General features: G+C 57.8%; 1 protein-coding gene across 1 annotated transcript in view; it reads right to left on the minus strand.

Moving 5' to 3' along the window:
* Window positions 1-491: 491 nt before the first annotated feature.
* Window positions 492-23852, minus strand: part of Twist2 (twist family bHLH transcription factor 2) — a 48516-nt gene continuing 25155 nt past the window's right edge. The window contains exon 2 of the mRNA XM_070007503.1: window positions 492-1268. The gene's annotated coding sequence lies outside the window, so the exon portion shown is untranslated. The remainder of the gene's footprint in view (window positions 1269-23852) is intronic.

Here is a 23852-nt window from a genome sequence, read left to right on the forward strand (position 1 = left end):
CACCCGCCGCCGGGGCTTGGGTTGTATATGTCCCCGGAAGGTGGTGTCTTCAAGGCTCGGTCGCCAGCCTGGCTGGTGGGAGGAAGCCATGGGCGCGGGGTGGCACAGGCCCAGTCTCTCTCCTCTCTCTGCTGTGGGGTGAGCAGTTTTGCCCCACTGTGTCAAGTACCTTGGACCAAAATCTCTGAAGCCAGGGGCTGAAATAAATCTTTCTTCCTACAAATTGTTGTTCTAGATCTTTTGTCAAGTTGACAGAAATCTGACTGGCACACTAGTGTTCCCAGTCCCAGGTCTGCTAAAGCCCACCACCATATTGGAACCGGTGGCTTCTGGAAATTTCTGTGACTGTGGATGGCGTGAACCATTTTGCCTCCTTCCTGGTGGAGAGGCAGCAGTTGGTCCTTCCACGGTGCCAGTGTGGTCGGGCTGCCCTGGAGCTGCAATGTGGAGGCAAGAACAGAAATGCAGGGACCAGGCTGTGCGGGCGTCTTTATTGTTGGGGTCAGGGAGCCGTGTACACAGCCGCATGGCGGTCACGTAGCTTGTAAAAATATCTCAATAAATAAACAAATAAGCAACATACACACTGAAACAGGAAGGGAAGAGAAATGGCCAGCAGAGAGAACCATGGGAAAGGAAGAGTTCCAGGCTTCCTTGACTCAATTATGCAGAGCTGAGGGAGGGAGGGAGGGGAGATAGAGAGAGAGGGAGGGAGGAAGGGGGAGGGAAGGAAGGAGATAGCGAGGGAGGGAGGGAGGGAGGGAGTGATGGAAAGAGGGAGGGAAGGGTGGAGGGAGGAAAGGAAGGGGGAGGGAGGGAGGAAGAGAAGGAGAAGGAGCAGGGGAGGGAGGGAGGGAGGGAGGGAAGGGGCCTTGGTTTTTTTCTGAGAGCCTTGGTCCAGTTTAAACAGATTGCACAAGAATGCATTTGGTTTATTAAAAATATACATTTTAAAAGGCACTTAGAGGCAAATACAAATTCAAAATCCAAGTCCTCACAGACAGATTCCTGAATCTGGAGATTTTCAGAAAGAACCCCCCACATAAAACCCGGAAGAGAAGTCCAAGCGGCTGTGAGATGACCAGTCGGGGTGCAGCGGGCGGGCTCCGAGGGGCCGAGCTCCAGGTCTTCCGTCAACACGGCAGTTGGCCCCTCTGGACACGTGGCCGGAGCACGGGGGGGGGTGGGGGCATGTGGGAGGCCCGGGCTTCAGAGGTCATGCCGTGAAGGCACCTGACTCCACTTGTACCTCAGACACGCAGATTGGTCTGGAAGAGAAGGAGAGGGAGGTGAATGGCCACCGCACCACGCAGGTCCTGGGGTGTGGCCTCCCACGGAGGCTGGACCGGCCCGCACAGGAGGCTGGCATGCGGAGAGACCGCTCTGTCCGTCCCATGCCTCCTCCTGTCCTCCCTACAGGAGCAGGGGGGGAAAGCTTCTGTCCTTGTCCTCTCCTCCTCAGGACAAAGCCGCCAGCTGGACGGCCGCCATTCCGCCCTGTGCAGCTGACACCTGTGTGACCTGGGCAGCAGTGAGGAGGTTGCTGGGGCCGGGGCGGGGGAGCCGTCCAGGGCTGGGAAGGAAGCGGAGGGAGGACGCAGGGAGATGGGACAGGAAAACTTTGCGGTTCTGCTTGTGCTTTTGAAGTCGGGATGGGCTCACAGGAAACTGCCCCCAAAATACAGCGCCTCATGTATATCCCCCATTTCCCCTCAGAATCACCATCTCAGCCAACCAGTCCATGCCTGGGCGCTGCCGCCTCTGGCCCTTACCACCGCAATCAGGACACGCAACTTAATGCTTCCCAGCCTGACCACAGCTTCCTCATGCGCTGCAACTGACTGTGAAACACACACAGGTGCCAGCCAGAGTGAGTCAGCCGCCACACAGCACCACACCCATGCACACACATGCATGCCCTTGCACACACCTCACCAACCCATGCCTGTGCCAAATAACCCGTGCACCTGCGGTCATGCACCTGATTGCATGTGCACACACGTGCACACATACCCGTGCACACACAGCACACAGATCCACTCATGCAGACAATGCATTACACACTCACACAAGCATTGCTACCCACAGGCACACCCACACGAGCTCACACATGCATGCAGCATGCACACGTGTGGTGCACATGCATGTGTTGGTACCCTGCTCAGAACCAGGCTGCTCTCCCTAGTGAGGTTGTCCTGGAAGAGGAGGACTGGCAGACGGTAACCCAGGAATGAGGGCCAATGCTGGAGGGCTGTCCAGATTCACAGGATGTTTGAGACTTTGTCTTCTGTGACTCCAAGCTTGCGGGAGACACGCTGGAAGGGGGTGGAGGCAGAGTCTGAGCAGTGGACTTAGCGGGATGGCTGTCGCCCACGGTCGTAAGTCAAGGTCAGGGCCCACAGGGCTGGGGAGGGGGAGTCTTGCAGAGACAGCACCGTTCTGCATGTGTCCGTCCGCTTGGGGCTGTGGTGGACAGCCGGACAGCGGGAGGACAGCGGGCCCACGGTAACGTCTCTGATGTTCAGGATTCTCCTGGGGCTGGCTGCCAGCACCTCTCACTCCCGGGTTTGCCCGCCGCCTGGCATTCAACAGTACCGGAGTGACAGCATCGTTCTACAGGGGACCGGAGCTCCGCGGGGGCATTTAAGGGCTCCTTTGTGCTGTTTCCTAGTTAAATTAGGCAAAGATCTCAAAAAGAGTACAACAGGTCTTCTCTAAAACCCATGTGCATGAAGCACACACGCGCACGTGCGCGCACACACACACACACACACACACACACACTCCTTTTTTGAGTTCAGAGCACTCCAAATATCTCAGCCTTTTTCAGTGGTCCCGGGCAGAAAGTCAAAGGCTGCTCTCTTTTGGAGAATGTGGTTGTAATTAGATAATTAATGGGGGGCGGAGAACACTGAATGGAAGCCTTCCTCCATGGGAGGAAGTAATTACAGCAGCTTCTGATATATGAGCTGAACCAGCCCTCCGAGGGAAATACCGTACCATCCATGAAAAGCCAAACACGACAGGGCATTCCCACGCCAGCGGCGGGCTTCGGCTTGCGTCGGGTGCTGGAGCACCCGGGGCGCAGGCAGAGAGAGCGGCAGGTTCACTGGTCTCTGCATCTATCTTTCTAACACACATGGAGTATTTGTTTATTACGCATCGAGTGTTGGTTGCATATGAAGAATGCCTCGAGCCATTGAAATGCCTGAGACGGACCAGGAAGACCTGGCAGGGAAGAAAGCACTTCCCTCACTAGACCATGGTATAGACACTGGAAACTTCTTAGAAAGGAAGGCTGCAACAGGACAAGGAAGGGGCTCAGTTGGATTGTCAGAAAGAACAAGGTAAAGGAGGACTGACGGGAGTGAGAGGGACAGACCCAAGATATCCAGTTGGAGCACACACATGCACCCACACACACACATGCAATACACACGCAAGAGCCATCGGCCTAACTCATTCAGGAAAAGGCGGGGAATGGAGCGTGTCCAGACGTCAGGTAAACTGGGTCTGTGTGTGCCGTGGGAGCAGCAGGTCCGCCATGTCTCCAGAAATGTCCCGCAACCCGGCATGAAGAACGAGGCCCGTCTGTCAGCCCAACCCTTCCAGAACCTACAGACGAGGGCACTGCGGGCTTTCGCTGACCTCTTCCCAGCGATTCTTTTTGAAGACTGTGTCTTAGAGCTGCTCTAGGCTCACAGCAAAGCTGGGAGCAAAGGGTAGAGATTTCCCAGCCGCCCCCGTGCACGGCCTCAGCCACGAAGTGGGAGCCCAGACCCCTGTCCAGGCGACCCGGGACAGCCCCAGCGGGGCGGGGAGGCCTGAGACGGAGGCACACACGCAGACCCTGCCGGCCGCCCCCCTCCCTGAGGGAGCAGGGCTGAGGTGCCAGCGACTGGCCCACGGGAACTCAGGGTGTCCTTTTGCTTTGGGGTAAGACTCTCCAGGAGGCTCCTGGACCTTCAAGGGCAGGCCAGCTGGGAGGCCCCCTGGCCGGCTGCCAGCCTCCCCGCAAAACCAGCGGCCCCCTGGAGAAGACAACGCCCATAACGGGCCCCATCCACATCTGACACGCAGGTCGGAGTGCGTGGGACTGTGAGCCATGCGGGAGATGGGAGGACGCGGGACCGCGCGGCAGCCCTGGGCTGCTGGGCCCTGGGCTCTTGGAAGCGGCCTTGCCACTCACCTGGCCCACAGTTAGGGCCCTCCCTGCCAGCCCCGCCTCTCCCTGTCTCTGAGCAGCCCCTGGGTGCCTGGGGCAGGGGAGGAAATCAGAAAAGCAAACCGCAGAGCCCAGGGCTGACCCCGAGCGCAGGCCCACCGCAGGGGCTGGGGACCAGCTTCTGGCAGCCACAGAGCAGGCCGCCCGACCCACCCCACACTGAGCCCTGGTGGGGCGGGGCCCAGGGGGCAGGGAGGGGGGCAAAAGGCAATCTGTTCCCGCCTCTCCGGGCACACATAAATCAAGAAGCAGTGGGTGTCTGAGATTAATTTGTTTTTACAATGTTCTGGAAGTGGGTGCTCGGGCCCCGCGCCCGCCCCCGGGGCCCCTCCTCTTTAAAGGGCCGTTTGTAGCACTGTCTCCGGTGGCACTGTTCTGGTCTGGCTTTGTGGGCTCCTGGGCCCTTTCTTCCAAGAGCGGTGGGAGCCACAGCCATGTGCTTTCCATTAGGCTGAGTGTATGGAGGCCACAGCACTGGCCACTGCTCTGCAAACTGGGCCAGAGCACAGGCCCGGGAACCGCCCTGTGCGAGGAGGTGCACGAGGGGTTCCCTGGATGTGCAGGTGTGCATGCGTGTGCGTGTGTGGTTCCTCTGCGTGTGCATGTGTGAAGGGAGGTTTCTCTGTGTGTACATGTGTGTGGTTTCCTGGTATACATGTGTGTGAAGGGAGGTTTCTGTGTGTGTGCGTGTGTGTGTGGTTTTCCTTGTGTATGTCTGTGTGTGTATGTGTGTGGTTTTCCCTGTGTGCGTGTGTGTGGTTTTCCTTGTGTGTGTGTACGTGTGTGTGTGCGCGTGTATGTGTGGTTTTCCCTGTGTGCATGTGCATGTGTGTGATGTGTGTGGTTTTCCCTGTGTGTGTGTGTGTGTGTGTGTGGTTTTCCCTGTGTGCGTGTGTGTATGTGTGTGGGTTTCCATGTGTGTGTGTGTGCGCGTGTGTGTATGTGTGGTTTTCCCTGTGTGCATGTGCATGTGTGTGTGTGTGGTTTTCCCTGTGTGTGTGTGTGTGTGTGGTTTTCCCTGTGTGCGTGTGTGTGTGGTTTTCCCTGTGTGTGTATATGTGTGTGGTTTTCCCTGTGTGTGTATATGTTTGTGTGTGGTTTTCCCTGTGTGTGTATATGTGTGTGATTTTCCCTGTGTGTGTATATGTGTGTGTGTGGTTTTCCCTGTGTGTGTATATGTGTGTGTGTGGTTTTCCCTGTGTGTGTGTGTGTGTGTGGTTTTCCCTGTGTGTGTATGTGTGTGTGTGTGGTTTTCCCTGCGTGCTTGTGTGTGTGTGTGTGTGCGTGAGTGTGTATGTGTGGTTTTTCCGTGTGCATGTGCATGTGTGTGTGTGGTTTTCCCTGTGTGTGTGTGTGTGTGTGTGTGTGTGTGTGGTTTTCCCTGTGTGCGTGTATGTGTGTGTGTGTGGTTTTCCCTGTGTGCATGTGTGTGTACGTGTGTGTGTGTGGTTTTCCCTGTGTGCATGTGTGTGTACATGTGTGTGTGTGGTTTTCCTTGTGTGTGTGTGTGGTTTTCCCTGTGTGCGTGTGTGTGTGGTTTTCCTTGTGTGTGTGTGTGTGTGTGTGGTTTTCCTTGTGTGCGTGTGTGTGTGGTTTTCCCTGTGTGTGTGTGTGGTTTTCCCTGTGTGTGTGTATGTGTGTGGTTTTCCTTGTGTGTGTGTGGTTTTCCCTGTGTGTGTGTGTGTATGTGTGTGTGTGGTTTTCCCTGTGTGCATGTATGTGTGGTTTTCCTTGTGTATGTGTGTGTGTGTGTGGTTTTCCTTGTGTGTCTGTGTGTGGTTTTCCCCGTGTGTGTGTATGTGTGTGTGTGTGGTTTTCCTTGTGTGTGTGTGTGTGTGTGTGGTTTTCCCTGTGTGTGTGTGTGTGGTTTTCCTTGTGTGTGTGTGTGTGTGGTTTTCCTTGTGTGTGTGTGGTTTTCCCTGTGTGTGTGTGTGGTTTTCCTTGTGTGTGTGTGTGTGTGCGCGTGTGTGGTTTTCCCTGTGTGTGTGTGTGTGGTTTTCCTAGTGTGTGTGTGTGTGTGGTTTTCCCTGTGTGTATGTGTGTGGTTTTCCCTGTGTGCGTGTATGTGTGTGTGTGTGTGGTTTTCCCTGTGTGTGTGGTTTTCCTTGTGTGTGTGTGTGGTTTTCCTTGTGTGTGTGTGTGTGTGTATGTGGTTTTCCCTGTGTGTGTGTGTGGTTTTCCCTGTGTGTATGTGTATGTGTGTGTGTGGTTTTCCCTGTGTGTGTGTGTGTGTGTGGTTTTCCTTGTGTGTGTGTGTGGTTTTCCTTGTGTGTGTGTGTGTGTGTGTGTGTGGTTTTCCCTGTGTGTGTGTGTGGTTTTCCCTGTGTGTATGTGTGTGTGTGGTTTTCCCTGTGTGTGTGTGTGTGTGTGTGTGGTTTTCCTTGTGTGTGTGTGGTTTTCCCTGTGTGTGTGTGTGTGTGTGTGGTTTTCCCTGTGTGTGTGTGTGTGATTTTCCGTGTGTGTGTGTGTGTGGTTTTCCTTGTGTGTGTATGTGTGGTTTTCCTTGTGTGTGTGTGTGTGGTTTTCCGTGTGTGTGTGCGTGTGTGTGTGTGGTTTTCCCTGTGTGTGTGTGTGTGTGGTTTTCGCTGTGTGTGTGTGGTTTTCCTTGTGTGTGTGGTTTTCCTTGTGTGTGTGTGTGGTTTTCCCTGTGTGTGTGTGTATGTGTGTGGTTTTCCCTGTGTGTGTGTGTGTGTGTGTGGTTTTCCCTGTGTGTGTGTGTGTGTGGTTTTCCTTGTGTGTGTGTGTGGTTTTCCCTGTGTGTGTGTGTGTGTGTGGTTTTCCCTGTGTGTGTGTGTGTGATTTTCCGTGTGTGTGTGTGTGTGGTTTTCCTTGTGTGTGTATGTGTGGTTTTCCTTGTGTGTGTGTGTGGTTTTCCCTGTGTGTGTGTGTATGTGTGTGGTTTTCCCTGTGTGTGTGTGTGTGTGTGTGGTTTTCCCTGTGTGTGTGTGTGTGTGTGTGTGTGTGTGTGTGTGTGGTTTTCCCTGTGTGTGTGTGTGTGTGGTTTTCCCTGTGTGTGTGTGTGTGTGTGTGTGTGTGTGTGTGTGGTTTTCCCTGCGCGCGCAGGTGTGTGGAGGAGGCCCTGTGTGCTCACCTGGAGGAGTGTGGAGCGTCAGAACTCCCCGAGAATGATGATAGGTGGCCCGCTGCCCCTTCCTGCACGCCAGGCTCCCGCATGCAGTGCATCTCCGCTCTCAGGGGGCCTGCTGACCTGGACCATGTCCGGGGTCAGTGGCTCAGGGTCAAGGTCAGGCCCGAGCTGTGGGCATGGAAGGGTGGGGAGCTGCTGCCCCCGGGGTCGGCCCGTGCACTGACCCACACAGCCTGTCCCCCGGGCTCTCTGGCCATCTGGGTGCACGCCACGCCAGGACACTTCTGCACACCCCACCCAGCCGGGGCATTTGCAGTCGGGTCTGTGGGACGCTGCGGCGGCCTTCCTCGTCCCTGCTCTCCCCTCCCAGTTCTCGAGCCTGACCCTCCGTGGGGAGAGGGAGGGAGGAGATGGGCTTCCCGGCTGTCAGCCTGGCTCCAGCGAGGGAGCCGGACCTTCATGCCAACCCGAGCAGGTGGCTCTGCCCTCCTCTCCCTCCCTCTTTCTCCATGCCCTGTGTGTCTCAATGACTCTCCCTGTCTCTGTCTCCCTCCCTTTATTTCTCTGCTTCTGTCTCTCTCCCTCTTTATCTCTGTTTTTCTGTCTCTGTCTTTCTGTCTGCCTCACGCTTTCTCCTCACACTTGGTCTTGGGAACTCAGGCTGGCTGACGTGGCCTGTCGGATGAGAAGTGCGCCTTAAGCAACCAGGGAGAGGCGAGTTCATCTCCTCAGCCCCTCCGGGAGACGCCCGAGGGCCGCTCTTCGTCCACCCCAGGGCCCTGATTCCTGGGGCCAGCTCTGTCTCCAGCAGGACGGATGGGCAGCTCCCCACCCAGTGACACTTGAACTTTGAGTCAGGGCTAAGCAGCCAGAGGACCTGGGGAGCAGAGGCTACTTGGCCTCCGTCCGGCACCTGGAGCCTCCACACCCAGGAACGGCTTCACATGTCCCTTCCGAGGCTATCCCGGGGATGCCACTGCAGAGAGGGGAGCGCAAAGCCACAGGCCACAAGGTGGACAGAGACTCAAAATCACCACTCCCGTGCCTGGCACACGACACACCGCGGGGCACCAAGGGGGACACGCTCCCCAGCCTGGCACATGACACACCGCTCCCCAGCCTGGCACACAGCACACCGCGGGGCACCAAGGGGGACATGCTCCCCAGCCTGGCACACGGCACACCAACCCACACCCAGAGCATTTTTTTGGCGTATGTCTTCAGATGGAACTGGTGGCGTTCAGCAATGGTGGAAGGGCTTGTGGGACTTTCAGGGATGGTGGCCAATGGACACAAGGGGACACTGGCCGCAGAGATGCCCAGCGAGCCTGTCCTCCCAGACGCCCCTCGTTTGAGGGGGTGCTCCAGCAGGCGCGCCGCGGGGGCGCTGTGAGGCTGCAACGCCGCAGGCTAGGCAGGCTGCCCGTGGACGCGTGCTGAACACAGAAACGCAGCGATGGAGGAGCGGGGCGGCGTGAAGGCGTCTGAGCTGGGTCTGCGGGGCTAGGCTGGGAACGGGGAGACTCGGGCGGCACCCTGGCAGGGGAGGCCGGGGCGAGTCGGGGCTCACCCCGCAGTGAGGCCTGGCGGTGGCAGCTCCCCGGGGAGGCAGGACAGGAGACCGGGACTGTGTGGAGACTGCCGGCGGGGACTCTGCTCAAGCTGGGAGGGCGGCGAGGGCCACGGACAGGCACTGGAAGGGACCCAGGGGAGAGGCCCTCTGGGGCCACAGGGCACGCGGAGCTGACCAGGAAGGGCCAGCGCTCCTGGACAGGCCCTCAGCAGGGAGAGCTACAGGCTCCCCCTCCCCCCCCACACCAAAGGCTGGGTAACTTGCTAGGAATTGAACTCAGGCCCCTGGGTCCCAAAGATGGCCCCTCCCCCAGCTCTGTGCTTCCAGGCGGGGAGGCCGGGAGGAGTTGTACAGGCAGGGGCGGGGGGCGGGGGCGGGGGGGGGAGGGAGGGTCAGGAGAGTGGGCAGGCTTTGCAGGCGGGGGTCTGCATGGGCAGCCCAGGTCTGGGCAGGGGGAGGCGGTGGGAAGGAGCTGGAGGGCTCTCTAGGAAGCAGCTCACCCGGCAGCGAGCAGCAGGGAATGGCCCAGACCACGCAGGCGTGGTTCCGTCCCCGCAGGACACACTCCGGGCTTCACGGGGCTGTGGGGCTGGGCCAAGGCCGGCAGGTCCTAACTAAATCTCAGCGGCCCTCACTCCTAGAGGTGCGCGAGGTACAGCCTCCCTCCCAGCCCCGCTCCCCTGTGCTCGGTGCCCTCTGGTGCGGACAGCAGAGGTGTGGGTGAGCGCCACAGAGGGCTGCACAGGAGCAGGGGGGAGAGAGCGACCCCAGAGATGCAGCCAGCAGGCTCCCGCACTCGCGCTTCGACTGCCAACAGGCAGGCCCCAGTCTTGCATCCACAAAGGAGGGCACTTCGGGCCAGCGAGGACTTCTACCTCTCTGCTCTCAGGGCCCCCACTGCCTGCCCCAGCCTGGGCCTCCGCCAGGGGTGCAGGCCTGGCCCGTGCCCCGTAGATCTGCCGGGAGAGGGGGAGGGGCTCCTCAGGCGTCTGCAGCCGCCTGCAGCCAGCGCACTCCAGCGGACACACAGACAGAGCTCAAGGGCAAGACGGAGACGCACACCGCCATGACGAAGAAGCCACCAAGCCCAAGAGGACACGGTGCTACAGCTCACCACCCAGGGTAGAGAAAAATTACCCAGAAGTCCAAGCGCTCCAGAGGGGGCCAGACTGCCTGTCTGACCTCAGAAACACCTCAGCATCTCAGAGCACACGCTAGAGATGATCCCCCAGGCGGGGAGCCCGTCCCCCCTGAGGACATCCCAGAGGCCCAAAGACCCAACATCGCTGTCCTGGGGACACAGTCCCTGCCCCAGAAGGCAGGGCTGTGGGGAAGTGGGTGGACAGTCTGAGAGAGGGAGCAGTGTGCACAGGTTCCAGTCAGCCACAGATACCCTGCAAACCTCCTCGGGCGTGGGGCCGAGGTGGGGTCTGTGGACCAGGAAGCGGAAGGTCTCGGTTCAGGTGTGAGGTCTTGGTTCAGTGTTGAGGTGGCGAGCTGAGCAACAGGCAAGCAGGCGTGGCCCTGGGCGGATGAAAGCAGTCCCCTGCCTCAGACAGCTCAAGGTCCAAAAGCTGCTTGTGATTGATCAGTCCTGGATGGGAAACCCACCTTTATGGATTGTGGTACACTGAACTATCTCTGAGGGCATCTCTTACGATTTCAACATGTTTTCGAATAGGAAAACAACCTCAAGCAAGTCCACAGCGCATGGCGGTACACCTCTGGTCATGTTTCTGGAAGAGAGAACTCTGAGCTGATTGTGCAGCCCGGGGTCACAGCCTCTCCCTTCTCTGTGAATCCCTGGAGCTTGGTGACCTTTTTCTAAGCTCAAGATGATCAGACAAGCATTTGACAATGGCCACAAATGCCCCCTTCTTGTCCTCAAAGGCTCTGGAGATCACCTGCCCTGCCTAAGCGGACGTGATGCTCCTGAGACCACACAGTGCACGTGTGGAGCCATGCTGCAGGCCCAGGAGACACGGGTGAGTGGAGAGGGGGAGTTTGGGCTCTGAAGGGGCTCTGGTGCCTGCGTATTCATATATATTTGGCATCTACAGTTGTCCCTAGTACCCTGGCGCCCCATGGGGGACAGGTTCCAAGACTTCAGAGGGACAAAGCCCGCAGTAGTCAGTCTCTATTGAAATGGAGTGGTATCTGCCCGTAACCAACAGGGTCTTCCCATGGACACCTGTGAACGGTGAGCGGATTGCATGAGCTAAAGAGAACCCCGCGTGCCCCACAGGCTGCCAGTCCCCGCCAGGCCACCCTGCGCACGCACACACCCTGAGAGCGGCCGGAAACTGTCTTGCTCAGGAAAGAATGAAAGAACACAGTCTACACATTCAAGACAGAAAAATTATCTTTTCCCCAAGTTCTTTCAATCCTGGCTTGGTAGAATCTGCCCAAATGTAAGATGCACCACACATGTGCTCATGACCACGTATGTGTACCCAGATGCGCCTGCAGGTGCACTGTAGGCACACGCACATGTATCTATGTAGACACATGCATTTCTTCCCTGAGAAGAGCAACCTCTGTCTCAAGTGTGCTCACGTTGCGTTCAGTCTAAGTAGAGATTTCACACCCACGTGCACCTGAGCAGTCCACCACGCAGAGGTTGGTGTGGATGCAGGGGCTGAGTTGGCTCTGCTCGGCATGCCTCTGCTCCCCTCCGTGGACCCAGGACACCAGGGGTGGCTGCAGGCTGAGGCCAGGGGAAGCCAGCGGCTTCTGCACCCAGAGCCAGGGGCAGTCCTGGGAAGCGGGAACTGGACACACCTGAGATGGTGTCGGGTTTTTTAAGTCTGTCGAGCTGGGCGCCGGTGACTCACACCTGTCATCCTCGTTACCCAGGAGGCTGAGATCTGAGGGTCGCAGTTCAAAGCCAGCCCGGGCAGGAAAGTCAGTGAGACTTATCCTTAATGACAGAAAAACAGAAATGGCGCTGTGGCTCCAAATGGTAGAATGTTAGCCTTGAGTGAAAAAGCTCAGGGACAGCTCCCAGGCCCTGAGTTCAAGACCCATGACTGACAAAAAAAAAAGAAAAGAAAAGAAACAAAGAAAACAGCGTCTAAGACCAAGTGAATGACAAGGACTTCTTGCGGGGAGAGCTGGCCCGGGCGGTGATCTGTGGAACCCCGCACACACGGTGTATTTCCCCAGATATTTCCATACATTTTTTTCATGGATTACAATATTGCAGTCATTGTCATCTTACTGTAATTATTCTGTTTCTGAGTTTAGAAACACGAAAGGATGACTTTTATGTGGAAGACAGCAGTGCTGAGATCTAGAGAAAATGCACAAACCTCGGGATCAACCAAAGAAAACAGATAACTAACATCTCCAAATGTCAGCTATAAAATCTCTGACAGAGCCAGGCTCAAAGCAGCAATCACCCTTCCCTAACCTCTGTGTTTGAATGCTTTTAATTAAGATTTCAACTCCGTCTGGACAACGCACAGTCATTTCTTTTGCCATCACAGACCACAGATGTGCGACATTGTTTCTCATCGGTGTTTATAAGCAGATCTAGCCCTCGACTTAAATCCTTGATCCAGAAATCCACCTTCACTTCCAGTTCCCTTTAATCAAGCCTGGTCAATAAGTAGACGCCAGGCAGATGTTCCGTGCAGCCTTCCATAATTCAGGTTGAATTGACTTTAAAACAAAACACTTCCCCTGCTACCAAATAAAATGGAGAGAGAAAAATTCCAACAAAATCTGACTGGAGGCGGGACTCTGACAGACAACAGACTCTGGGCCAAAGATAAAAATTCAGATAATGCTTAGACAAAGTAGAAAATGAGAAAACACTTTCAGCCTTCTTATATGCCACGCATTAAGGAGACTGACCCATAGAGATTTACGGTTAGTCACAAATGAAGGCTTACATTTTGGGGAAGTTTTGATTTGTAAAAACGAAAGTGAAGAGTGAGTGCCTTTTGAGCCTGAGCTTCTCCGGCGTAGATTTTAAATGGAGCACTTCATGCAGCTTCCCAAGGAAACACTTCAGGAAGCAAAACATAGAACGACACGCATGGCAGCAGTGAGCTGCAGGGTTATTTCCTCTCGCGTCAGCCAGAGTAGGACAGGCTTCACCGCAACAGCAAAACAGGCCCTGAATCTTGGCAGTTGAGTGTCATGGTCATTTACTTCTGGCCCTGCCCCACACCATCATAAAGGGACGTGGTCTAACTAACTCCCCCACGCCTTGTCCAGGCACCATGTGAAACCTGTGGCCTGGGGGCGGGGGTGGGGGTGGGGGGAGGAGATCAAGGCAGCAAAAGAGAGACCTGAATGATGCACACAACTTTCTCCAGACAGCACTGATGTCACTTCCTCTAAGATCTCATTGGCTAGATGGGTCGGTGGATGTCACTTCCTCTAAGGTCTCATTGGCTAGAACTAGTCACTCAGCCTCCCCTAACCTTAACCACAGAAGTTCAGAGGAATGGAGAGAAGAGAGACTTAAGAGACTTGACTTGCTAGTATGTCATGAGTCTCCCTCAAGTGTCAAAGCAGGAGTTTTAAACAAGAGATTGTATAAAGCAAAACTCTATCTAGCCATCTATCCATGCACACACACATATCCATTTCATTATAGTAATGTCTGCCTACTGCCACGATTCAATTCTTGAAAATCCATGCATCAGAACCATGACCAGGAGAACCCAATTATTGTGGGGAAAGAAGACAGGAGTAGGATTCTGAATGAGCTGGTGCGATCGGGTAACATGTCCAAATTCCATTAAAATCACGGTGAGGACAAAGAACTCAGGAAGATGGCTCAGCGACACAGACGCATCCTCAGCCGTCAGTCACAGACAGCATGCAACGCCTATCATGTGTGTTGGCGAGATGATGTGGTGAGGTAGAGAAGCAGGTGGGTTAGTGCTGGGCTGCAGTGTCCCCCTGGGTCCCCTCCACCCCCTGGGGGCTGGACCACTTACACTCAGGACAAGATGGTGGTGGTGACACTGGGGGCTTCAGGAAGCTGAAGACCGCTCCCAAGGGATGGGTGGAGGAGCCTCTTCTGCACCTGTCCAGGGGATGAGCTCACGGCCTCTGCCTCCCGTTGTGGCCAAGCATGGGAGAGTGTTCCGAGACACTGCCTGGAGACACTGCTGATGTGGTCACTCCAGCCCATGCATTCCAGAACACTCCACACAGGGTGGCGCTCCCCCTCTGCTCTGTCCTTGCTCATCACACGCCTGTCCTGGTAGGGGGGCAGCCAGCGGGGGGCATTTTCAATCCCTTCTGGTGGGAAGATGCCCTCCCTCACTATTGCAGCTTAGAGGACCACTGGCCAAGCCTCTTCCCCCGTGACGGCCCTGCCTGCCCCTCCCTCCCTCCCTCCCTTTGCTGTGTAGGCTAAAGGCTGTCACATCAAGATGGCGGCCTGGAAATACACTTTCTCAGATTCTGAGTGAGGTGAGCTGAAGGTTGGGAGAGGTCACACACAGCCACCTGCCTGATCTTCAAAACGCCACTCCCCCTCCCCAGCCTCTTCTAAGAAGATGCATCACAGTCCGGAGAGCCACGGGTGGCATTTTTAGCAAACCAAAAGGCTGTCAGAAGAAAGAACTTTCCCCAAATATCCCGCTTTGAGCTCTGAGGGTCTCAGTCCCCAGGTGGAGACACAGTGACAGCCACGTGGGGCTCTGCCTTGGGCGCTGCTAGGCCGGAGGGTCACTCCACTAGCAGCCCGGGGCTCAGACCCCGGAAGAAAGCCTCTCGGCAGAGGGTAAATCAGGGGAACTTTGTTTGCTGCTGGGCTTTGGAATGGAGTCCCTGTGCAACTTACAGCTAACTGGGGAAATGATGAGTATGTGATTTTTGACCTAAGATCACTAATATACTTTTAAAATGTAAGGAACGTGAGCTCAGGACACGTCCTGATAAATGCTGAGTGCCTGACCTTCACCTCCCCGGGGCTCTCCAAAGGGCTGGTTTGCTGGGGGGGGGGGGGGGACTCCTCGCGGAGTCCAGGCTACGGCTCTCCCAGTCACTGAGTGGAATCTCACCAGGCACCGGACACCACTGGACACCGTGAGGTGCAGCGCTCAGGCTGGGACGTCGGCCCGCCGAGAGCCCCAGACCACACGGGAAGGCCCGAGCGGTCACGGGTCCCAGAGGGTGGCACCGGCTGCCCATCGTGGCACTGAGGGAGGCCGGGTGGGCCGCGGCGCTCCGAGCGTGGTGAGGTGCCCTGGGCCCCCCGTAGGGGGAGAACTGGGAGGAAGTGACCACTGCTCAGAGGAGCCCCAGCTCCTTACAGCCCAGCCCGTGGCAGAGCCCTCGGGAGGTGAGCATGTGGATCCACACGAGGACCCCACGAGGAAGCGGGGAGCCTCAGGCCACTGCACAACTGGGGAGGCATCTTCAAGCTGCCTGGCACAAGAGGAAAGAAGCTTCCGGTGCCTAGGGCTGCTCTGAGCTGCCTTGGGGCATCGCAGGTGGCATGTGTTCTCGTCACGGGACAGAGGAGCCCCGGTCGCCTGTACCCCTCACCCTTGCCACTCTGGGGAGCAGGGGTGACTGCCCAGGGGGAGGGAAGAAGAGTCGCTGGGCAGCACAGACGCTGGAATCTTCCTCTGGCACAGAGACTGACTGCGGAGAAGCTGCTTGGCCCAGTTCTGCCGGCCCAGGGGGACGAACCGCTGGGCCTAATGTGCCACTTGGGACCCACCCACAGGGACACGTCTACCACCTAACCTGGGCAGTGTGACCCGAATCCAGGGGAGAATAGTCACCGCATCCTGCCCAGGGACCTCCGCAAGGAACCAGGCTAGCTGCCAGGTCCGGAGTCTGCGTCGGACAAAGCCGGACGCTGCCGCCCGACTGCCTGGGGCACCGCTTTGGCACCCCGTTCTGGAGCTCAGCCGGACCCAGGCTTCCAGCACAGGAGTGTGCGAGCTCCCCGCTCACTGGCCACGCTCACCGGCCACGGCGTCCCCACCCCTGCTCGTCCAGGCGAGGGGAGGAGTCCAGGAGCCCTGGGGACAGGAGGTGACGTGCCCACGTCCCTCCTGGGCACCACAGCTTCCGACGCTCTGGAGAGCCCACGGCCTCACAGGGGTGGCGTCAGATCTGGGCTGGGCGGGGCAAGTAGAGCCAGCGAGCACCCTGTGCCTTCCACAGGCCAAGCCCCAGCCAGGGGAGGAAGAGGAGGAGGGAGTGTGGATGAACACTAGGGGAGAAGCTGAAGGAATCCAATGCTGGCCAGACAGACTGAGACCAGAGCCCTGCTCACAGGCCTGTCTTGGGGCCTTCAATGGCTGAAGCCTTGCAGATGCAAAAGGAGAGAAAAGCCACAGTTATGCACAGCTTACAGCTGGAAAACCAGCAAAAACATAACCCTTTAGCTTTTCATTCCTCGAAAGCGCATGCTTCCTGCAAAGCTGAGACCAAAGTGTCCGCGGACAGTGTAGCCAGCCCTCGAGTGCTCAGAGCTCCTCTGTGGCCAGGCTTTCTAGAAAAGCCTTTGCTTGAATGGTGTTTTCCCGATCTGTCTTGAAGCCCCCATCCTCCTGTGCTGTTGGCGGGACGGATACGGGCGGGTTCTGGCTGCCTTTGCTCAGTCTGCCACTCTGGTCTCCTGTCCTCTCTTCTCTGTTTTCTTCCTCCTGTTTCTCTGTTGAGTCAAATAAGCCAGTCTGGCTCTGCAGGGGCAGACAGCTGCAGAAGCCAAAGGTGAGTGGGTTTTAAATCAGCAGCGAATTTCCAAGTGAGTTGTGTGCTTTCGAGCCTGGTACGGTGCTGTGGCGCTGGCCGCTCGGGCTGTTTGAGCAGGCCCTGAACCCATGAAGTCAGCTTCCATCCCACAGGGGAAGGGGAGGGGGAGGCAAGGGAGAGGGGGAGGGAACACACCTGAGTAACTACCGGCAGGGGTGGGCGAACGCCAGGGCCTCCAGGGCATCTGTCCCTACCCTAGTGAAGAACACAGTCCAGCCAGCCAGCCTGGGGCCGGGCCGGGTGCAGCTCAATGGCAGGGCGCTTGCCTGGGATGTGCGAGGCCCTGCCCGCCGGGGCCAGCTCTGCAATCACTGGACAAACGAATGAGTGAGTGATACACAATGCAAGCTCAGAGATGCAAAGGGCTCGCTCAGGTTACCAGGAAACACAGAAGAGCTGAAAACACAGAAGCCACCAGAAAGAGCCTGAGCATCCCTCCATGCGCCTCACTGCAGACAGGAAGGGCTCACGCCTAAACCCAGGGCTCTGACACCCCCACCTGCATCTCAGCCCCTCATCCTGCAGGGCGCCCTGGACCAGGAGACCTTCCTCCACGCCTCGGTGCCCTCCACGCCCTCCACGCCTCTGTGCCCTCCATGCCCTCCACGCCCTCCACGCCTCTGTGCCCTCCACGCCCTCCACACCCCCTCCACTCCTCTGTGCCCTCCATGCCCTCCACGCCCTCCGTGCCCTCCATGTCCTCCATGCCCCCTCCACGCCTCTGTGCCCTCCACACCCTCCACGCCCCCTCCACGCCTCTGTGCCCTCCACGCCCTCCACACCCCCTCCACTCCTCTGTGCCCTCCATGCCCTCCACGCCCTCCACGCCTCTGTGCCCTCCACGCCCTCCACACCCCCTCCACTCCTCTGTGCCCTCCACGCCCTCCACACCCCCTCCACTCCTCTGTGCCCTCCATGCCCTCCACGCCCTCCGTGCCCTCCATGTCCTCCATGCCCCCTCCATGCCTCTGTGCCCTCCACGCCCTCCACGCCCTCCATGCCTCTGTGCCCTCCATGCCCTCCACGCCTCTGTGCCCTCCACGCCCTCCACACCCCCTCCACTCCTCTGTGCCCTCCACGCCCTCCACACCCTCCGTGCCCTCCACGCCTCTGTGCCCTCCATGCCCTCCACGCCCTCCACGCCTCTGTGCCCTCCATGCCCTCCACGCCTCTGTGCCCTCCACGCCTCTGTGCCCTCCACGCCCTCCACACCCCCTCCACTCCTCTGTGCCCTCCACGCCCTCCACGCCCTCCGTGCCCTCCACGTCCTCCATGCCCCCTCCACGCCTCTGTGCCCTCCACGCCCTCCATGCCTCTGTGCCCTCCGTGCCCTCCACGTCCTCCACGCCTCTGTGCCCTCCACGCCCTCCGTGCCCTCCACGTCCTCCATGCCCCTCCACGCCTCTGTGCCCTCCATGCCCTCCACGTCCTCCACGCCTCTGTGCCCTCCACGCCCTCCGTGCCTCTGTGCCCTCCACGCCCTCCGTGCCCTCCACGCCCTCCACGCCTCTGTGCCCTCCACGCCCTCCACGTCCTCCGTGCCCTCCACGCCTCTGTGCCCTCCACGCCCTCCGTGCCCTCCACGTCCTCCACGCCCTCCACGCCTCTGTGCCCTCCATGCCTCTGTGCCCTCCACGCCCTCCATGCCCTCCATGCCTCTGTGCCCTCCACGCCCTCCATGCCTCTGTGCCCTCCACGCCCTCCACGCCTCTGTGCCCTCCACGCCCTCCACGCCCTCCACGCCTCTGTGCCCTCCGTGCCCTCCACGCCCTCTGTGCTCTCCGTCCCTCTGTGACCCAGCTTCCTGAGTGAACAACTCAGAAGCCATGGCTCTGTTTTGCAGGAAGGCTTTGTTCATGGCGTCTCTCTGGGCTGACTTCTCACCCTCAGTCCCCAACGCTGCGTGGTGTGTGCCCCGCATCACGGAGTGCACAAGCCCCCACGTCACAGCTCACTGTCTCGGGAAGGAGTCGCGCTGGGCTGGGCCACTGGCAGGCCATTAGCCTCTGTGAGGAGCCTCTGGAGCCGAGTGGAGGGCCACGCTCAGCCTGCGGCTGCGTCCTCCAGACACCGGGCCCGGGAAACGCGCACAGACACAGACAAGCTCCCCGAGACGGGACCTCCGGGACCTCCTGGGCTCGACCGGGGCTGCCGCTGCCAGAGGAGAACCGTCCCCAGGAAGGGAGCACAGAGTGGGCTTGGTCAGGACTTGCTGTGTCCCCTACCCGAGAGGAGAGGAAAAGGATGTGTGTGTGTGTGCATGTGTGTGACAGACAGACCAGTGCCTTATCTGTGGAGTTATTGTGAGGCCCAAGAGCTCACATAGCTGGGGAGCCCAAGCACATGGATGCTGGGGGGTCTGCACCCCACCGGGCTCCCCTCTGAAGACCCACACCCACAGTGCTCCCTCTGAAGACTCACACCCACAGTGCTCCCTCTGAAGACCCACACCCACAGTGCTCCCCTCTGAAGACCCACACCCACAGTGCTCCCTCTGAAGACCCACACCCACAGTGCTCCCTCCGAAGACCCACACCCACAGTGCTCCCTCTGAAGACCTACATCTACAGTGCTCCCTCTGAAGACCCACATCTACAGTGCTCCCTCTGAAGACCTACATCTACAGTGCTCCCTCTGAAGCCCCACACCCACAGTGCTCCCTCTGAAGACCCACATCTACAGTGCTCCCTCTGAAGACCTACATCTACAGTGCTCCCTCTGAAGACCTACATCTACAGTGCTCCCTCTGAAGACCTACATCTACAGTGCTCCCTCTGAAGCCCCACACCCACAGTGCTCCCTCTGAAGCCCCACACCCACAGTGCTCCCTCTGAAGACCCACATCTACAGTGCTCCCTCTGAAGCCCCACACCCACAGTGCTCCCTCTGAAGCCCCACACCCACAGTGCTCCCTCTGAAGACCCACACCCACAGTGCTCCCTCTGAAGACCCACATCTACAGTGCTCCCTCTGAAGACCCACACCCACAGTGCTCCCTCTGAAGACCCACACCCACAGTGCTCCCTCTGAAGACCCACACCCACAGTGCTCCCTCTGAAGACCCACACCCACAGTGCTCCCTCTGAAGACCCACATCTACAGTGCTCCCCTCTGAAGGCCCCAGGGCTTCTCCAGAATGTGTCCTTAAATGAGATTCATAAACAGAACACCCGTTGGAGTTGGGGGGCTGGGCTGAGCCGAGGGGGTGCAGGCCGCACCTCAGGAGGCCGTCCAGGCAGAGGGCAAAGGCCCGCCCTCCCAGCTGCACAGCTTCTCTTGCACCCAGCTCAGGTTGGCACTCTGCTAGGAAACCTCACCTCTCCCCCAGCCGGGCACACGACAGAGGTGGATGGACACGTGGATGGAGAAGTAGGGGGGAGACGGAGAAACTGAGGGGTGCCGAGGGAGAGACTGGATGAGTGGATGGGCAAGTGAATAAAAATGAGCCAATACACGAGTGGATGATCAATGTGAGTGGATGAACGAGTGTGCAGGAGTGAATGAATCCATGAGAAGGTGAGTGAGTGGGTGTGCAGGAGTGAATGAATCCGTGAGAAGGTGAGTGGGTGGGTGTGCAGGAGTGAATGAATCCATGAGAAGGTGTGAGTGGGTGTGCAGGAGTGAATGGATCTGTGAGAAGGTGAGTGAGTGTGTGTGCAGGAGTGAATGGATCTGTGAGAAGGTGGGTGTGTGTGCAGGAGTGAATGGATCCATGAGAAGGTGAGTGAGTGGGTGTGCAGGAGTCAATGGATCTGTGAGGTGAGTGAGTGGGTGTGCAGGAGTGAATGGATCCATGAGAAGGTGAGTGAGTGTGCAGGAGTGAATGAATCCATGAGAAGGTGAGTGTGTGTGCAGGAGTGAATGAATCCATGAGAAGGTGAGTGGGTGTGCAGGAGTGAATGGAACCATGAGAAGGTGAGTGTGTGTGCAGGAGTGAATGGATCTGTGAGGTGAGTGTGAGTGTGTGTGCAGGAGTGAATGGATCTGTGAGAAGGTGAGTGGGTGTGCAGGAGAGAATGAATCTGTGAGAAGGTGAGTGGGTGTGCAGGAGTGAATGGATCCGTGAGAAGGTGAGTGAGTGGGTGTGCAGGAGTGAATGGATCCATGAGAAGGTGACTGTGTGTGCAGGAGTGAATGAATCCATGAGAAAGTGAGTGTGTGTGCAGGAGTGAATGAATCCGTGAGAAGGTGAGTGTGTGTGCAGGAGTGAATGGATCCATGAGAAGGTGAGTGAGTGTGCAGGAGTGAATGGATCTGTGAGAAGGTGAGTGTGAGTGGGTGTGCAGGAATGAATGGATCCATGAGGTGAGTGGGTGTGCAGGAGTGAATGGATCCGTGAGGTGAGTGAGTGTGTGTGCAGGAGTGAATGGATCCATGAGAAGGTGAGTGAGTGTGCAGGAGTGAATGGATCCGTGAGAAGGTGTGAGTGGGTGTGCAGGAGTGAATGAATCTGTGAGAAGGTGAGTGTGTGTGCAGGAGTGAATGAATCCATGAGAAAGTGAGTGTGTGTGCAGGAATGAATGAATCTGTGAGAAGGTTGAGTGTGTGTGCAGGAGTGAATGGATCCATGAGGTGAGTGAGTGTGCAGGAGTGAATGGATCTGTGAGAAGGTGAGTGTGAGTGGGTGTGCAGGAGTGAATGGATCCATGAGAAGGTGAGTGGGTGTGCAGGAGTGAATGGATCCATGAGGTGAGTGTGTGTGTGTGCAGGAGTGAATGGATCCATGAGAAGGTGAGTGAGTGTGCAGGAGTGAATGGATCCATGAGAAGGTGAGTGTGAGTGGGTGTGCAGGAGTGAATGAATCCGTGAGGTGAGTGTGTGTGCAGGAGTGAATGGATCCATGAGAAGGTGAGTGAGTGAGTGTGCAGGAGTGAATGGATCCGTGAGAAGGTGAGTGTGAGTGGGTGTGCAGGAGTGAATGAATCCATGAGAAGGTGAGTGGGTGTGCAGGAGTGAATAAATCCATGAGAAGGTGAGTGGGTGTGCAGGAGTGAATGGATCTGTGAGGTGAGTGTGAGTGTGTGTGCAGGAGTGAATGGATCCGTGAGGTGAGTGTGAGTGGGTGTGCAGGAGTGAATGGATCCGTGAGCTGAGTGTGAGTGGGTGTGCAGGAGTGAATGGATCCGTGAGGTGAGTGTGAGTGGGTGTGCAGGAGTGAATGGATCCGTGAGGTGAGTGTGAGTGGGTGTGCAGGAGTGAATGAATCCATGAGGTGAGTGGGTGTGCAGGAGTGAATGGATCCGTGAGGTGTGAGTGGGTGTGCAGGAGTGAATGGATCCGTGAGGTGAGTGTGAGTGGGTGTGCAGGAGTGAATGGATCCGTGAGGTAAGTGGTGTGAGGCTGATGTGAGCATGAATAGATCATCGCGGGGATGAGTACTAAATGGATGGCATGAGGGTGTGAGCATGTGACTGATGGGAGGAGTGGGTTTATGAATGAACTAGTGAATGAGTCAGGTGAGTGAGCTAATGAATAAGTGGAGGAGGGAGGCAGGGGCACTGGAGGGGAGGAGCGGGCATGCCTGCTGGGAACCTGGCGCCCCATTGGAAGAGCGTGGCTCTGTGGTCCACTCGAGGACAGAGCAGCGCAGCCAGGCTGGGGGAAGGGACGCGCTGGCCCTCCCTCTGCCCAGCTCGCTGCTTAGTAAGGACTGGTGCTGGTGACAAATATAGACCAAGATGTCAGTGGCCAGGACTCTGCCCATGTGCTACCTGCTCTCTCTGGCCTCAAACCAGACCCCACCTGGGGGCTTCTCCTCCATTGCTACGTCTGCTGCCACTCGCTGACCCTCCACCAAACACCTCTGCTCCTGCAATGGAAACTTGCATGGTAAGCCCGGCCTGGCCACGGTCTGTGCGTCCCGGGAGCCTCCTGCGGGCGCCGCTGGAGGGGGCCAGGCTGGGGCGGTGTGCGCCCACAGCCCAGGGCTACTCCTTGGTTCAGGATGGCCACTGGGGCTGGGCGCCAGGTCCTTCCTTGGTCATTACCAGTGATTGTACAGCACTTGCCCTGGCCGGACACTTCAGAAAAGTTAGCAAGCGATGCCCATGCCCACCATTCATTCCCTGAGGAGCAGCAGGCCGGGCAGGGCCCAGGAAGCCTTGGCAGGGGAAGGCACGGTGACCCGCGGTCATCTGAGACCCGAGGTGCCTCTGGACACCACATCTGGAGAAGCAGCGTGGCGTCCTCCCCTCGCCCTCAGAGCCACGGTCATAAATCTCACCCAACAGTGCTCATCCAGACATCTCCAAGATGCTTGGTTGAGGGACAAGGGGGCAGCAGGCGTGCGGCCCCTCGCGTCCTCTTCCTCCGGCCTCTGGGGCTGCGCCAGGGGCGCCACACACAGGGTGCGGCTTGGCATCGAGCGCGTGCACCTGTTCCTACGTGACTGGCTGGCTTTTCTTCATGGCTGGGTTCTTCGTGGCATGGCGTGATGGTGGCCCCTACCGGCTGGCTGTTTGACTCTCACCGCCGTCTCCATCATCAACACCTGGTGGAGCACTGAGCGCCATCGGCTCCCGAAGGCGGCGGCTGTGAAGAGGGAAGGCACCATGCGGCCAGCCAGGCGGCCCGCCGCAGGGCCCGCCTCCTCTCACCTCCCTCTCTAGCCACAGTCCATCCCTGCCATTCAGCAAGGGGTCTGAGTCTCAGAATTCAACCCCCGCGTCTTCTGCATTGTCTCCTGATAGGACAGGCTCCAAATTAAAGCGGGTGTGCCACTTCCCCTGGGAAAAAGATCAAGTCCACACTGCTACCTGCACTGTGTCAGGTCGACAGCGAAGCCTGGCAGGGCTGACGTTCACCAGGACCGGGCGTGAGCAGGTCTGCAGATTCCCATGGCCTTCGTAAGCCCTGGAGCCCCACTGGCCGTGCAGGGAGCAGCCCGCTTGCTTATTTGTTTTTTCTTGATACTCCGGAGCTTCCAGTGCCTCGTGCCTATAATAATCCGAGCCACTCAGGAGGCTGAGATCTGAAGATTGCAGTTCAAAGCCAACCCAGGCAGACAAACCTGAGACTCTTATCTCCAGTTGACTACCCAAAAGCTGGAAATGCTCAAGAGACAAAACGCTCAGGGATAGCACCCAGGCCCTGAGTTCCAACCCCAGGACTGTCACAGAAACGTTTAAAGGGATGTGCTCTGGTGATGTGTGCGGGCCACGGTGATGGAGGTGCCAGGCTTGGTCTGAGGAGCTGCTGGACAATGGGGTGCCCTGGGGGATGAGGGC

The sequence above is a fragment of the Dipodomys merriami genome, unplaced genomic scaffold, assembly GCF_024711535.1.
Source record: "Dipodomys merriami isolate MVZ:Mamm:240054 unplaced genomic scaffold, mDipMer1.0.p SCAF_1, whole genome shotgun sequence".
NCBI classification, from domain to species: Eukaryota; Metazoa; Chordata; class Mammalia; order Rodentia; family Heteromyidae; genus Dipodomys; species Dipodomys merriami.